We start from the raw sequence: 16,274 nt of genomic DNA, 5'->3' as shown, positions 1-16,274 counted from the left end.
AACACACTAAGAGCCTTCACTGGATCCTGCAAATCTTACTGGATGGTATTGTAGTGGGTGCAACACTATCCCATATGTATTATAGCTGTTCTATCAAGTTGCCCTATCAGTCAAAGTATATAAATATTTCAGTTTTATTCTAGGTTAATTCCCAGGTGAGATATTGGCCTTATTGGCCTAGCTATGTCCTCAAGCAGTTTGGCTGGAGAAAGCATTCTTTGTGGCAAAGCATTCCATCATCAGTAGTGCAGAGTTTGCCCTTCCACCGATAATGAAGACTGCCTTGGCAGTTTAGCTGTCAAGAAGCAGGTCGTCTATCAAGAAAGAAAGAGAGAGAGAAAGAGAGAGAGATAGCCCTGGAGGTCTTTGAAGAAATCTGGGCACCATTCCTCACTTGCTATGCTGGTATGCTGCCTCCTCTGACATCCCTAAAGTCTTATTTCCTTTTCTTTCCCTTTTTTTGGCTTGGGGATTTAAGCTTCCCAAATTCTCTATGACACTGTTCAGGGACGTGTTAAATTTAAGATGAATGGGATATGAAAGGAATTATTAGATGAAATATGTACTCACAACAGCCCTCTGAATTTCCAGCCCTGATGACATGATGATCAATCTCCTGCTGTGGCCTTCAGTGTATTTCATATTGTTCACTGACTTGCAAACCTAGAAAACAAATTCAGCTATTAAGTGAAAAACAGAGAGACAACAGAATAAGGGATTTCTGTTTTAAAGGACTTGGTTTCTAGTTCGTGCAAGCATGACTGATGAAAATGGGACACTGAGAAAATGGTAGATTGATTTCTCAAAGGTCATAAGGCAGGTCAGTGGCAAGGAAAGGAATTACTCTTAATGCCTCAAGAGCCCCATTCTGTTATCCTAAGCATGGGGCTAAAATACCAAACTGATGCCAATGGCGAAGCATGCAAGAAGAGGAGTGCAAGGGAATGTTGTCATGTAATATGGTATCAAATCAAGGGGGGGAGGGAAGCTGATGAATAGTTATGTTCCAAAGCAGTTAGATAACAAGAGAGCCAAAGGGGTGGCCACAAGCTGATAGGAAAAAGGGAAACAAAAACAAACCCTGTAATGTTATTAATTTATTTTACTTCATAAAATTTATACACCGCTTGATTGTAAAAATGAAAACCCTCCAAGTGGTTTGCAAAATAGATGATGCAATAAAATTACTGATCCAAAGAATTAGCAGTAATGAAAACACTGAAAAGTTGAAATCACAATAAACTAAAAAAGGGATTAAGAACAAATCAATGTTCTACATATCTGGGTGCGCTTGCCTAAACAATCCTGTTCTAAGCAGGTGCCAAAAGAGTGCAGTGAAGGCAACTGTGTGATATCAATAGACGGGGAGTTCCAACATGTAGGTACTGCCACACTAAAAGATCCCAGTTCTTACAAACACAAAAAGGGTATTATGTGGCACCAGTTCCACAGATTGAAGTAGTTGAGTGGGTGCATATGGAGTTATCCCCCAGTATCTTCCCTCTTTCACCTCACAATTTTTGAGAGCTCAGATTAACTTCTTACTACTGGGAATTGGCAGCTGTCTTGCCAGACTAGTCCTGGCAGGCACCTCAGCAGTACTGTTGATACTTGATCTCCTCTCAGGAGATCTTCACAAAGACGGCCCAAATCAGGACCCTTACAGTCAGGCTTCTCTTTATATTCTGCCTGTGTCACCCCAATAGCAGACTCCGTCTCGGATATGGAGCTGTGTACTTTGTTCAGCAACATACAAACTTAGGCCTCTTCCCCCACCAACCTCAGAAAATACACTCATAATTTGCCCTCTCCCTCCTGATCAAGGATATGATGGTTGCCTTGGTTAGAGTGTAGCCATCCCCTTCTGTCCCCTTCTCCACATTGTACTATTAGAATATCAAAATGGCAATCATCACAACTGGGTTGGGCATTGGGGCAATTGTAGTCTTGGATGGAGGGGAGGTTCTAGTCTCTGCCTGTCCCTCCAAATGCGGGGAGATCCCATTAAAGGGATCTGGGGGAAGGATCTGCCATGTCCTTATGCCCAGTTGGGGGACCAGGGTGGATGGTACTCCCCCAGATGGTGGTCCCTTTGGGGGATCACCCTATTTGATGTACGTCTTAGGAATCCCTGCACAGATTGACCTATGTGTATTTGATTGCCCCATGCTGAAGCCAAACCTCTTTCATCTGTATTCAATTAAGTTGTGGCTTGTTTTAATCCAAACCAGTCTCAGTTGTCCTTTAATTCTCTGGAGGGTAGGGGACTTAGGGGCAAGACACCTGGGCCTGCAACTCTCTGACTGGTTTCACAGTCAATCCGTCTTCTTGGGGAAGATTCAGAGCATATAAAAGTAAGTAACTATGGAATCTGTTACTACAAGATGTGGTGGTGACTGCCAAGTTGAGTGGCTTTAAAGGGGGTTTAGACAACTTCATGCAAAGTAAGGATATCAACAGTCATGATGCCTAATGTGTACTACCTGCAGCATCTGAGGCTGTATCCTGGGAGCATACAATTGTCCTCATGTCCTGCTTGTAGGCTTCCCTTAGGCAACTGACCACTCTAAAAAGAGCACTAAATAGGCCTTTGGCTGATCTCACAGGGTTCTTCTAATGTCCATAGGAAATGAAGATACATTAAAATGAAAATGCAGATATGTTAAATGCAACAAAAAACAACTGCTTACAGTTGCTGCGTGGAGGTGAGAAGTTATTGCAACGACCATCTTATGTGTCTGCTGCCCGAAGTTTTTGAGGGAATCAGAAGGATGCTATACAGATGAGAATGAAGGTTTCACAAAGCTTTTTTTTGCTTTAGACTGCATATTTGACACTTGAGAGGAAGAGTTGCTTTCTTGCATAGTGGGAAGGAAAAGGGGAAATGTAGGAAATGATGGCTACACTGAAGCGTCTCAGGAAAATGCTAGGCAACAAAGTCATCTGGAAATAATCAAGTAAATATCTGCATTGTGTGCTGGAGCACTGATCAATTCAATATGCTCAGCTCAGTGATTGAGATCTTGCACAAAGAACGTATCTGATTAAGGCTGACACTGAAAAAAATATCCAGAAAAGTATTGATCTCCCTTACATGATGCAGCCTCAATTGGTTTCCTTGTGCACTATTAAATTCATACCTTGTGGTGCTATTTTACATGTAGCTTAACTGTTAAGGCTTAATGTACTATTTATAGCTGGGATATCGTATTTTTATTTGTAATTATAGGGTGGTGCTGTTTCAGAGATTCAGTAGTAAATACAAATAAAGGCTGTTTTAATAGTTATGCACTCTGAGGACCAAGTTTTATTAGAGACAGAAGATTTATGATCTAATATTCTGATGTTTGCTTTTTGTGCTTTAAGCAACCATGGCTGGCCACCAAATTAGATCGGGGGCATTATGCAGGCAGAGAGTTTTTTGTTTGTTCGTTAAAAAAAGCACCACTGTTCCATTTTCTTAAATGAAACTGGTCTCCATAGCTGCTATTTGCCTCACTCAGAAAAACATTTGTATACCCATTTGTTTTCTCCAGATAGAAATATGTCTATTAATTAGATCAGGAAAACACTACAGGGGAAGGGAACATCCCATTCCTCCAGTGCCATAGCCCTGATCCATTCTTTTTTGGGTGGCTATGGGTCGGGTGGTGGGGTTGTTGTTTAAAACATCTGACCCTGGCTCTCTTGTCTCATATATTGTTTGACCACCACCATTATCTAGCTTTGAGACATGTAGAATGGTTAGTACAGTGGGACATCCCAACAACTGAAGCACCCAACTCACACACATTCAAAACTCATTCACATTCAAAGGGATGAAATTAGAAAAATTTGAGGTGAAAGCAAAATGACTTTTCTTCTATGAATACTTTGTCTGGTTATGAAGAAAACAAAGCCCGGTGGATCTCATCTTGGATCCACCAAATTCAATGAAAGTTCTGACATTGATTGCAGTTGGGACTGAGGAATGGATTTCTTTCATCAGAGTCAGCATAAAGGAGAGAATGCAGTGAAAATAATGAAGAGATAGTTTCAAAGACTGAATCGGTTATTGAGTTAATATCCTCCCTGTGTTTTTCTAATCCAGCCAGAGGACATAATCATAAAATGACAAGAACGTACAAATATATCCAAAAAGTGAATATGCCTCTGTAAGCACATATTAAGTGGTTGCTTATCTTTCACAGTAGGCTGATCCAAGTTACCACCCTAAACACAGGAATTAAACCAGTAGGACCTTAACCAGGTCAGACTATTTGTCTAGCTTGGTATTGTCCACTCTAGCCAGCAAAATCACTGGAAGAAGGGTCTTTCCTATTACCTGCTACTGTGTCCCTTTTTTAGATGGAGATGCCTGAGATGGAACCTGGGATCTTCTGGATGCAAATCCTGTCCTCTCCCACTGACTTATGATCCCTCCACCCAAAATTCTCAAAGTGTATACCAGAGCAAACCAACAACATGGCATAAGAGAATTGCTAGCATTTTTAGTTTTTAAAATGTTTATCAATTGGACCTGTTCTAGAGTCAAGGGGTTTCCTGGTCAAGTGGCACCTTCTTAGGTCTCCTACCTAGCCAACCCACCACCACCGACAATTGGGAAACACTGGCATGCGAGCTCTTCAATTGGAGAACCGCCTTTACCAAAGGTATCATGGACTTTGAAGACGTTTGAACTCAGGATGAAAAGGAGAAACATGCTAAGAGGAAGGCATTGTTGGCAAACCCTCACTATGATCAACTCCCACCTGGAAACCTATGTCCCCACTGTGGAAGGATGTGTGTATCCAGAATTGGCTTCCTCAGTCACTTACGGACTGTGGGTGTATGTACTCGTAAGCGTAGAGTAAAGGCAGAATCCGTTCTTCATTCCTATTAAGCGATTATTCCCCTAATGTACCATCAGAACCAGAGAGACTAAACTTAATATAGTTTCTAGGTTTTTCATTCATTTTCTTCTACCAGATTTAGGAAGTGATTGTGAAAAACCTTTTGAAAGAAGGACCATCAAATATGTAATTCATTTTAACAGCCAATTCAAATTTATCCCTTCCCACTAAATCTTTTTCCAACTTTTTTATACTGTTTTTTTTGCCTGTCAAATTATTGTCTACTTCTAGTAAATTTTCATTTTATTTATCAAAATCATTCTTTAAAAGAAACATCTATGGACTCACTTTAAGACCTTTTTTCCTGTTAATAAAACCATAGTCTAACAATTATTCATATGGTATGCAAAAAAGGATATGAATCACTGATTAGAAAATGCATGCTATATTTGATAAGAGTAAGAGTGAGACTTATGTAATTTCTCCCAAATCCCATTACAGTCTTAAACTTGTTAATTCTGAGGAAAACAAGTTTAATAGATTTTGGATTGAAACAATCTATGAGTAATGGCAGATAAATTGTGAGCATGTGTCCTGGGATAAAAATTGGATACAGTTAAAGCACAATGATTTCTAGGATTTGCATCTTGAGAAAGTTAATCTCTGAATAGAAATTGAGCCGAACAGACAATTTGTCAAATCTGTGCAGAGTACTTAGATCATGCAAAAAACAAAACACACACCTAATAGTAAAAGAAGTATAAAATGCTATCCCAAACTAGTGCTACATTAAATGTGTCCAAACCAACCTTATTCTGGATCCAGGTTAGAGGATCTGTGTGGTCCAAGCTGGTCAAACTTCATTCCTATGCAAGGTGCTCTAGCTAGCTTTTTCATACGTACAATGAACTGAAAGGACCAATTTTCCTCATAGTAACTCAATGACTAAATGTCATGACAAACCTTGTGAGGAACCTAGCAACTCTCTAATGAAGTACAGTTGCTGTGCAAACTTGAAAATGATGCTTTAATCACTGACCGAGTTTATGAATGCACAGGCATTTTTCTGGAATTGTGTTTTTCAGTTAACTGAAAAAGAAGAGCAGTGCTCAGTTTGATACAAACAATTGACTTCATTATTTGCATTTCTAACTTTGAATTATATCTGTCATCTACCTACCTACCGGTATCTATCTATCATCTACCTATATATCATCTATCCTGCCCATAAAACCCAAGATTCAAACATGGTGCCCCTCTCAATGGATTGCTGGAACCAAAACATTTATGGCACATTACAATCTTGGCACATCCTTCACTGATCAGAGGTAGACAACTGTGCAAGGCTTCAAACATTCTTTTGGTAATATTGACCCTAATCAGCACCTAATTTATCACACAGACTTGGGACATAAAAGGTGAAGGTCCAGAAACACCAACAGTTTGACCTGACTTGGCCAAACACATTTGTAATCTGAGTGCTCTATTTGATCTTTCAAAGTTGTGGCCAGTCTTGTCATCTCTGTTTGCCTTGTATGTAGCCTCCCTTCTTACATCTTTTAATTGGAAAGCAGAATAGTTTGTTGAGAGAAAAAAAATCTACCGAGAGTGAGAGTGAGAATAAGCTTCTGGGCTCCAAAGTAAAGAACTACTGATGCCATAAATCACTGACCTTTACATTTATTTGCTTCAGCTCAGACTTCGAAGCTCTATTTGCTAAAAACAGAACTCAATTAAGAGAGCCATTTTTAACTTTATGACTAGAAATGAAAATATTTTCCACACAAAATCCCATCTACAGACTAAAAGCTCAAATGATCTCATAGTGCATTCATACTGTGATGACTTCTTAAAAATAATAAACTGAAACTTGTAGTTCTTTCCATCTTAATTAGAAGAGTCTCTGAATGTCACGGTTCATTTTAATTTATCAACACAGCACATCTATCTGAGGTAGAGAAGTAGCTGCTTATCTATTTCCTTATCCTTCCAGACAGACTATGAAAACTCCACATCATATCAATAGGAGATAAAGAGTAAAATAACTCAGGGAAGGAAGGAGCACAAGAAGGATTGATATCCAAGGTTGAAGTTCAGGAGGAGTAGCATTGTATGAATACTGTCCATGGGACCCTGAGCAACAGGTGTACTGTGTAAGTTAATGTTCAACACACACAGCCAAAAAGAGATCAGCCCATTATATTTCTTCTTTGAACATCCAGTCCTTAGCCAGGATTGCTGTGAAAGCCAATCAGATTGAACAAGTTTCTGTTCTACTGTATAGTCAGAATTAGTATTTGGTCTATGCAACTGCAAAACCTGGTACGAAGTGCAGATTTAGCACCCTAATAAACCTCAGCTTTCATGTTTGCTAAGAAAATAAATTTCAAGCTTGTAGTGATGCAAAGATAGTGCTCAAACAGCATTGGCATTGCCTAGTGCAGCGTTTCTCAACCGCTGTTCCGCGGCACACTACTGTGCCGCGAGACGCTGGCTGGTGTGCCACGACGTGCGGCGACGAGAAGGGCGATTTGCAGAACTACCGTACCTATGTGTGGAGAACCTTCTCAGCATGGCTGCGTTTGAGCGCGCCCTTCACAAGATGGCGGCGATTCCTGTCATAACCCGCCTGCCTGCCCCGCCCGCACCACCACCACTCTCCGCTCTCTCTTTTATCTCTATGGTTCCTCCTCGAGCGTCCCTTTGACTTAGTTGTCTATGGTCTTCCGCACCCAATCGAAAGCCACTGAGCGCTCCCCCTCCCCTACTCACCATCTCTGCAGCCGCAACCTCAGCCCAGACCCCCCAGAGAGGAAAAAGCAGCAGAACCCCCAGTATCCCAACATGCACCGCAACCTCGGGACGGCCCAGCCGGGTTCGACGGGAGGAGCGGAGCCACATGGAAATGAAACGATGCATTTTGTAACGCATAAAAATCGCACAGAGACTCCATAGGTGCAAAGAGAAGAGCCTCTTTTGTCCAGCCAGCATCCAAACTGTCACTCTGTCAGGGAGTGAGCGGCCTCTTCGGCGAGGAGCACGTGCTGGCAGAGAAATCAGCGGCTTGTGAAGCCTTATTACAGGAGATTGCAACCAACACAGCAATTGGCAAGTGTTTCTTACAGTCATAATTATAGTCAATATAGGGTGGCACAGAGTTAAATTTTTTAACTTTTTTAATGGTGGTGTGCCGCGTGATTTTTTTCACGGAACAAGTGTGCCGTGGCCCAAAAAAGGTTGAGAAACACTGGCCTAGTGCAATCTCAGAAGCCTAGGTGAGTGGTCTGAGCAAGATTCCAGTAGTCACAGCCTCAGATCGCAGTCTAGTTCACATGGCTAGAAGAAGAAATAATTCCACATATGCACATTTGGGCAAATTGGTTGGATTTGCATTCTTCTCTTCCTCCTCTGGTTACTTTGACTCAGAATTTTGAATTTTAAAAAACACAACACATTACAGAGGACAGAGCACTGACTATGGCTGTGATTTAAGAAGGCTCTATTCTTTTACCCTTCATGTTCCTACATAGCTGATTATGTTGAAAAATGGATGCTGAGTCTCGGGATAAAGCTGCCACAGAAAGTTTGTAATTACCCAGTTCAGTAAATGAATCTGTCAAGCTGCTAATATTTTGAATGTTAAAGGTGATATATATTTCTTTTAAAGCTCTACTGGGTACATTAATTTTTATGTAGTATGTGTGCAAGTCTGCAATTTATATACAGAGAGGGAGAAGGTGGAGGAGGAGCATTATTAGGAATTGGGCTGAGCACCAAACCTATTGCACAAGACCTTAGATCTTCTGTCTTTCCCTCCCCCATAAAATAATATTATTTGTTTTGCTTATATGGCAGCATTCCCTTTGAAAGGCATCCTTACATCTATATTTTACCATATGCAAATTTTATGAGCCTTTTTTTATTTCATATTTTAAGGATCTGAGTTTTAAGGAGACATTAATACCCCTACCAGCTGCTTTGGCATATATACTGAAATCCTTAATGTGAAGCCATAACTCTCAGTGAAACTCTTGATGATTACTGTGAACTGACCCAACTGACTAGACCACCCATCCAAGCAGCCTTGTCTTGGGCCTATTCTTTTAATACTTCCTTGCAAAGATTTTATATGGTTGTCATTTCCCATCCAAATTAAACAGGGCCGGCCCTAAGGCAAGGCTGGGTGGCACAATGCGCCAGGGCGCCACGCTGCTGTGCCTGCGGCATCCACGCTACACCCGCCAGACAGCCACGCTGGGAAACGGGGGGCACCGGAGGGATCTTCGCACCACGGCACCACGGCACCAGATATGCTTAAGACAGCCCTGAAATTAAACCCCCTTCTTCCTTTGTTTTCCCCTTCAAAAGGATTTTTTGTTTCATTTACATGTTGTTTGTTTCACTTTACACGTTACAGCTGCTGGGATATATTTTGGATCCTTAAAAACATATTGTAGGGCAGGTGTGATTTTTAAAATATACCTTTAGGCAACATCCTTCTTTGCTTTTAAATTTGCAGGGCAGTTAAAATGAATGCAGCATTTAGAATAGAGCAGACATTCCCAACCTGGTGCCGCAGAATTGCCAGTAGTGCTAGCTACTACAGTCACTGCTCAGGGATGCTTAAGTTGTAGTCCAAAATATCCGAAGGCTACTAATGGGGAAGGATGGAGCAGACCTTTCTACAGTGTGTGATAGTAGGGGCAGGGTGTTAGCAGTGATCCAAAGTGAGTATGAGAATAGTAGTGTGGCACGTGAGACCTTATTTTCTGCTGTGAAGTATTTCTGGGAGAGGGGAAAACTATGCTTTCATAACAGAAGCTGGTCTGTTAAAAAAACATATTCGCTCGTTTGCTCATCAAGAGTTAGAACATTCACAAGCATTCCATGACATCATAGCAGCTGAGCTAATGGCTGGAAGAGGCTTCCAGCACATGGCAATATAAAGGTAAAGGTACCCCTGACAGTTAAGTCCAGTTGCGAACGACTCTGGGGTTGTGGTGCTCATCTCACTTTACTGGCTGAGGGAGCCAGCGTTTGTCCGCAGACAGTTTTTCCGGGTCATGTGGCCAGCATGACTAAGCTGCTTCTGGCGAAACTAGAGCAGCACATGGAAACGCCGTTTACCTTCCCGCCGGAGCGGTACCTATTAATCTACTTGCACTTTAACGTGCTTTCGAACTGCTGGGTTGGCAGGAGCAATGGGAGCTGGGTTGGCAGGAGCAATGGGAGCAACTGAATCGCAGGGATTCAAACCGCCGACCTTCTGATCAGCAAGCCCTAGGCTCAGTGGTTTAGACCACATTGCCACCTGCATATTGTGGTATACTTCCTTTATTAAAGCATTTGTTTCTTGGGTGCAGGGGGGGGGGGAGGATCCTTGCCTACAGCATCAAATAGTTCTACAGCCTGAAATTTCAAGCTGTCCATTTTACTGCTGGGAACTATCATCATATTAGCTGCAAATAAGAATAAATCAGCATTCTTGGCAACCCTGTTCTACTACTATAGATACTTCCATTTATAGAAGGATTGTACAACCAAAGAACATTCCTACTGTCAAATCTTTAGAGCGATACCATCAAAACTACTACTATAAGAGTCTTTTCTTCTTCATAACCTGCTCCTCATTAGAAAACTTCCATAAAGTTTGCACAAAGCAGAGTACTTTGGCAAAATCTGAAGGCAGCCCTGTTTAGGGAGGCTTTTAATGTTTATTTTATTTCATTTTTCTGTTGGAAGCCGCCCAGAGTGGCTGGGTAAACCCAGCCAGATGGGTGGAGTATTGTTGTTGTTGTTGTTGTTGTTGTTGTTGTTGTTGTTATTATTATTATTATTATTATTATAATATTTATTTTTATCATTATTACTATTATAACTAATGCTACCTTTTGTTGCTATTGCTATAATTTGTATACTGTCCTTCATCTGTAAATCTCAGGGTGGTTCACAACATAGAAGTACATAATGAAACACAAAATACAAAATAACAAGAGCAAACCCCCCACAAACCAATAAACCCTCCTCCCTCACCCCATCCCACAAACACAATTAAAAGGGTATAGGATGTTAATCAGCCAAAGGCCTGGTTGAAGAATGTTTTCACCTGGTGCCTAAAGGTGTATAATGAAGGCAGCAACCAAACCTCCCTAGGGAGTGCATCCCACAAACAGGGAGCCACTGCAAAAAAGGCCCGTTCTCATGTTGCTACCCTCTAACCCAGGCATCCCCAAGCTGCGGCCCTCCAGATGTTTTAGCCTACAACTCCCATGATCCCTAGCTAACTGGACCAGTGGTCGGGGAAGATGGGAATTGTAGTCCAAAACATCTAGAGGGCCGAAGTTTGGGGATGCCTACTCTAACCTCTTGCAGACAAGGCATACAAATAAGGGCCTTAAGTTATGATAGAAGGGTCTAAGTAGGTTCATATGGAGAAAGGCAGTCCTTGAGGTATTGCAGTCGTGAGCCATTGAAGGCTTTATAGGTCAAAACCAGAACTTTGAATTGAGCCCAGAAACTAATCGGCCATCAGTGCCGCCGGGCCAGGATTGGTGTAATATTCTCAAACCATCTTGTCCTGGTGCAAACTGACTGCTGAATTCTCTACCAGCTGAAGTTTCTGAACCATCTTCAGAGGCAGCCCCACGTATAACACATTGAAGTAATCTAACCTAGAGGTTACTAGATCACAGACAACAGTAGTTAGGCCAGGCATCCCCAAACTTTGGCCCTCCAGATGTTTTGGACTACAATTCCCATCATCCCTGACCACTGGTCCTGTTAGCTAGGGATCATGGGAGTTGTAGGCAAAAACATCTGGAGGGCTGCAGTTTGGGGATGCCTGAGTTAAGCTATCCCTGTCCAGATAGGGGCGCAGCTGACCCACCAGCCAAAGATGGTGGAAGACACTCCATGCCACTGAGGCCACCTGAGCCTCAAGCGACAGCAAATGATCCAGAAGTACCCACAAGCTACATACAGTACTTGCTCCTTCAGAGGAAGTATAATGCTCTTAAGAACAGGCAGCCTCCTGTCTATCTGGTCTAGGGAACCACCCACTCACAGTGCCTTAGTCCTATCTGGATTGAGCTTCAGTTTGTTAGCTCTCATCCAGAGAACAAGATAATGATCCAGCACATCCACTGCCACACTTGCAGGTGTGGAGGAGAAGTAGAGCTGTATGTCATCAGCATATTGCTGACAATGTACTCCAATGCCCTGGATAACCCCACTCAAAAGTTTCGTGCAGATGTTAAACAGCAGAGGGGAATAAAATTGTGAACCCTGAGGAACCTCACATTGGCGGCTTCACAGGGCTGAAGAACATTCCCCCAGCATGATCCTCTGGAAACATTCATCCAAGTATTACCACATTCATCCAAGTATTAGGAAAGGACTCTACTTACCCAAATCAGTTTCCTGCCTTGATCTCTGACTACTCCTCCTATTTCACACTCATGCACATCTCTATCCATGTTTATGGTCCTTCATATTATGGTGATGGGTAGAAGTGTTCTTCTTTAACTCTATTTTCTGAGAAAGCTGCAGCCCTTTCCTACAGTGCAGATTGACTGAACAACATTTATTCCTTTCATCTTGGAAGCTAGACCACCATAACGGAATCAACAGTTCCTTGAGGATTTTTTTTAGATTTAGACACTGCTATCAGGAAGGTCTTCTCAGATTATATATATATATATATATATATATATATATATATATATGCAGTGAGATGAGGTGGTTTAGATTTTTTTCTAGAGGAGTATGGAAGGAGAGAAGTAGCACAACCTATGTAAGATTGCCTTTCATAGGCAACTTTCATATCTTACAATATGTCAGATCAGCACTGGCTGTAAAGCAGCACATATATAGAATAACCTATTTCAACACAAGTTGAAAGCACTAAAATATGGTTATAGAAGTCAGCTGCAACATTCATCTCATGCTCCACCCATGCAATGATTCTTATCTTTACATGTATCATCTGTAAATGGATTTTTATTAAAACTGGCCTCAAATCCTTAAGGCATGTAGGAAAACTATTATATATCATAAATAAAAATTCCCTGGAGATAGTAATTTAAAAATAGGCAAAAGAATATTTTCTATGCTTGGTTTCCCAAAGTATAAACAAACAGATGGAACTTTTTTTTTTTAACGTTGGAAAAGTTTGTGTAAAGATAGCATTTTGCCCTATGCTGTAGTCTCATAAATATTCATTGTAGAAACATTGTTCTTTTCTAAGTAACAAATGGGAGCACAGAACACAAGAAGTTTCCTTCAGAGTTTACTTCAGACGGCCTTTCAAAGTATGTTGTGGTTACTTACAGAGAGCCAGTGTCCAAAAATGTTGCACTCCAGGACACAAATATTTGGCTGAACAAAATGAAGCAATGCTCTCCCTTTAATGATCTCTCTCTGATTGCAATAATTTGTCAGAGTGCATTCAGTAATTTATAGGAAATATTCTAGGCATTTGTTATCAATTCAGAGTTGCATTGATTTTAGTAGAAAGCTGAAATGGCTCTATTAATTTAAGCTCTTTCATTCTTTCATTGACCTTTTGCAAGCAGCAAAATAAGGGAGTGTACAAACTTGACATATAGTTAAAAGAAATAATGACTAAGACAGCTAGGAGTAGCTGGGACTGTAGGAGCTGATACTTTATGATAATGAACAGAGATGTTCAGGGTATGGTCTGAAGGCCATATAGCAATTTTCTTAAAGGTAAGCAAATTTTTGCCTAGGAACTCTGTGTGTGCCTCCTTGGCCTTGAAGATAGGAAAGTGTTCATAATAAATAAAGCCTTCTAAATTAAGATGGGCAGGACATGAAAACAGTTCATCAAAATGCAATTATGTCTACAAGCAACATTATTCACAACTAGAAGAACTGTTATAGACATAATTCAGGTGGGCAGAAGCCTCGGCCCAGTATACCTGAAGAAGCGTCTCCAACTCCATCATTCAGCCTGGACACTGAGGTCCACTTCCAAGGGTCTTCTAGCGGTTCCCTCACTGTGAGAAGTTGCAAGGAACCAGGCAGAAGGCCTTATTGGCAGTAGTGCTCTCCCTGTGGAATGCCCTCCCATCAGAGGCCAGGGAGATAAAGAATTACACAACTTTTAGAAAACATCTGAAGGCAGCCCTGTTCAGGGAAGTTTTTAATGTCTGATATATTTTATTTTTATATTTTGCTGGAAGCTGCCCAGAGTGGCTGGGGAAACCCTGCCAGATGGGTGGGGCTTAAGCAATAAAATTACTACTACTATTATTATGTTGTACCCAGGTGCATCATAAATGATGTATGAAATGTGGTTTAAAAGCAAAACAAAGCAAAATATCTTTCATAAATGTGCCTGATATTATTTTAAAGGCAGTGTGTCTCCTTGACTGTCCCAAGGGGAGCATTCCAATATGTTACATCTAATAGTAGAAAACGAGGATACATCTTCCATTTTAAATGCAAAAGCTAAGTTCTGAATGAAACTGTCCTGTCCTAGCTGGGTCCCATGCTGCAGGGGATCTCCCAGATAACCAAGGCTATCTATTGTGGGCATAGGCAGCAGCAATAACATCCATTGTCCAGTTCCAATCAAGCAGCGGTTCCAACAAGGGCTTTGGCAAGGGGCACTCCAGATTCCAGGCCCAGATAAGTAGCCAGTCACAATTGAGTACAAGACTCAGTATGGATAGCAAGATGTTTTTCCAGACATTCTGCCACCATCACATTGAGGCATTTAAGCCACAGCTGCTGGACTCCAACCAACGCCCATCTGCAGCCTTTTAGAGGTTTCTGCAAAGAGTCATGCTCACGAGCGCTCCAGATCATCCTTTCCTAGATGTTCTCAAAGAACCATCATCTGGTGGGGGCACGACATGTATGTTATTGTAGACCAAACTCCCTCTGGAGATTTGGCTGATGCTATTGCTGTTTAATTTCAGTCAGCAGCTGAAAGCCTGTCTTTACCACCAGGCTTTTCCATGAAGAGTGATGCCTGGACCTCAGGAAAAATGATAGATGTTTTAATTTTTATACTGCTGTTCTTAAATCTGTTCCTGTAACTTGCCCTGGCGTCTTCAGATGAAGGAAGGATATAAGCTTTAAAATTAAATGATTTAAAAAAACCAAAACCATTTCCTTCAAATTAATTTTTTTCTGCAGACTTCACTAATGTTGCTGACATTCACAGTTGCTTAATATTTCTGCAGAAACAGAATGTCACAATCATATAGTGGCGAAATCTAGGCTTTAAAGTGTATCCAGGAATGAAATTTATGCAATAACACAGTACTGTCACATTCTGCTGATAATTTGCTGGTGTCCACTGGGGAGTAAACATTCTTGCGTACAAAAATTCCAGGACACAGTGAAATGTGGCTTATTACCACCCTACCCTGAAAATCTGAGCCTGCAGACTCAATGCCCTAATGATGAACTATCACCCCGTTTTCCTCAATGTCCTCAGACAATGCTTATACGGCAGGAATAGAAGGCTTAGCTTAGTCACGTCTGACTGAAGTGGTGGTTTGAAAGAGACAGCATGTTCAGGAAATTAGTAAAATGAAAGAATGCATTTCATGTCAGGGTTGCTGGCACAAGGCTGACTCATTTGGAAGTAGCTAAGATACTTAATACAGAAAGCTGCTAGGTAGCTACTGAGAGGGAGTGAGGTGAAGTGGAGTCAGTTGGGCTTCCTTTCAGTTCCTTAGTGTCCATGTCCTGAACGGCATCCCTGTGAAAGGTGATAGCCTCTTAGAGCAGAGGTGGGGACTCTGGGGCCCTCCAGATGTTGCTGAACTTCAAGTCCCATCAGCCCCAGCCAACACAGTCAATGGTCAGCCACAGCCTAGAGGTGGAGCCTCCTATAGGACTCTATGCCACTGCCATAATGTGTAATGTGATGTAGCACTTCATTATTCCATGTCTCATGGAGCATTTCCAGACGAGGTAGAAGAAAAACCACAAGGACCGTGCTAAGAGTGCATGCTTTCCATGCAGAAGGCATTTTGCTCAATCCTCATATGTCCCTCTTTTTGATCGCTGCCCCCCATCCTGGTTTTACAGTCCATGACCAGAGAGTCCAAACCCCTTTCCCATTTTTATGTTGGTAAGGTTATTACAAAGTGTGTGTGAGAGAGAGAGAGATTCCCCCCACCCTTGGGCATTATCCGAGGGTGTTGTTAATGATGTGTGGCAAGTGTCTTGAAAGTGCTGAACAGTTTGGTATCCAGTTTGGAGTTTTTCCACAAATTCCTTGTACTTTCAGGAAAGGAGCTTTCATGGGCAGTTTTAATTAGGCACTGAGGGGGTCTGATTTTTCTAAAGGCCGCTCTGCAAGTGAACACAGTTTATAAATGTTTGCTTGGGTTATTCACATCCCATCACAGGCTTTGTCCTTAACTGGCGGCCAGGTTGTTCTTTTCCCAAATGAATGTCTCA

The 16,274-nt window shown here is 41.6% G+C and overlaps 1 long non-coding RNA gene across 1 annotated transcript in view; it reads right to left on the bottom strand.

The window, feature by feature from the left end:
- Window positions 1–421: 421 nt before the first annotated feature.
- LOC148687312 (uncharacterized) overlaps window positions 422–16,274 on the bottom strand; it is a 49,130-nt gene continuing 33,277 nt past the window's right edge. Inside the window, exon 3 of the long non-coding RNA XR_015947901.1 lies at window positions 422–663. This is a non-coding gene — a long non-coding RNA (uncharacterized LOC148687312). The remainder of the gene's footprint in view (window positions 664–16,274) is intronic.

The sequence above is a fragment of the Zootoca vivipara genome, chromosome Z1, assembly GCF_965207765.1.
Source record: "Zootoca vivipara chromosome Z1, rZooViv2.hap1.1, whole genome shotgun sequence".
In the NCBI taxonomy this organism is placed as follows: domain Eukaryota; kingdom Metazoa; phylum Chordata; class Lepidosauria; order Squamata; family Lacertidae; genus Zootoca; species Zootoca vivipara.
The sequence above is the reverse complement of the archived record's forward strand: the minus strand, read 5'-3'. Positions and strand labels throughout refer to the sequence as shown.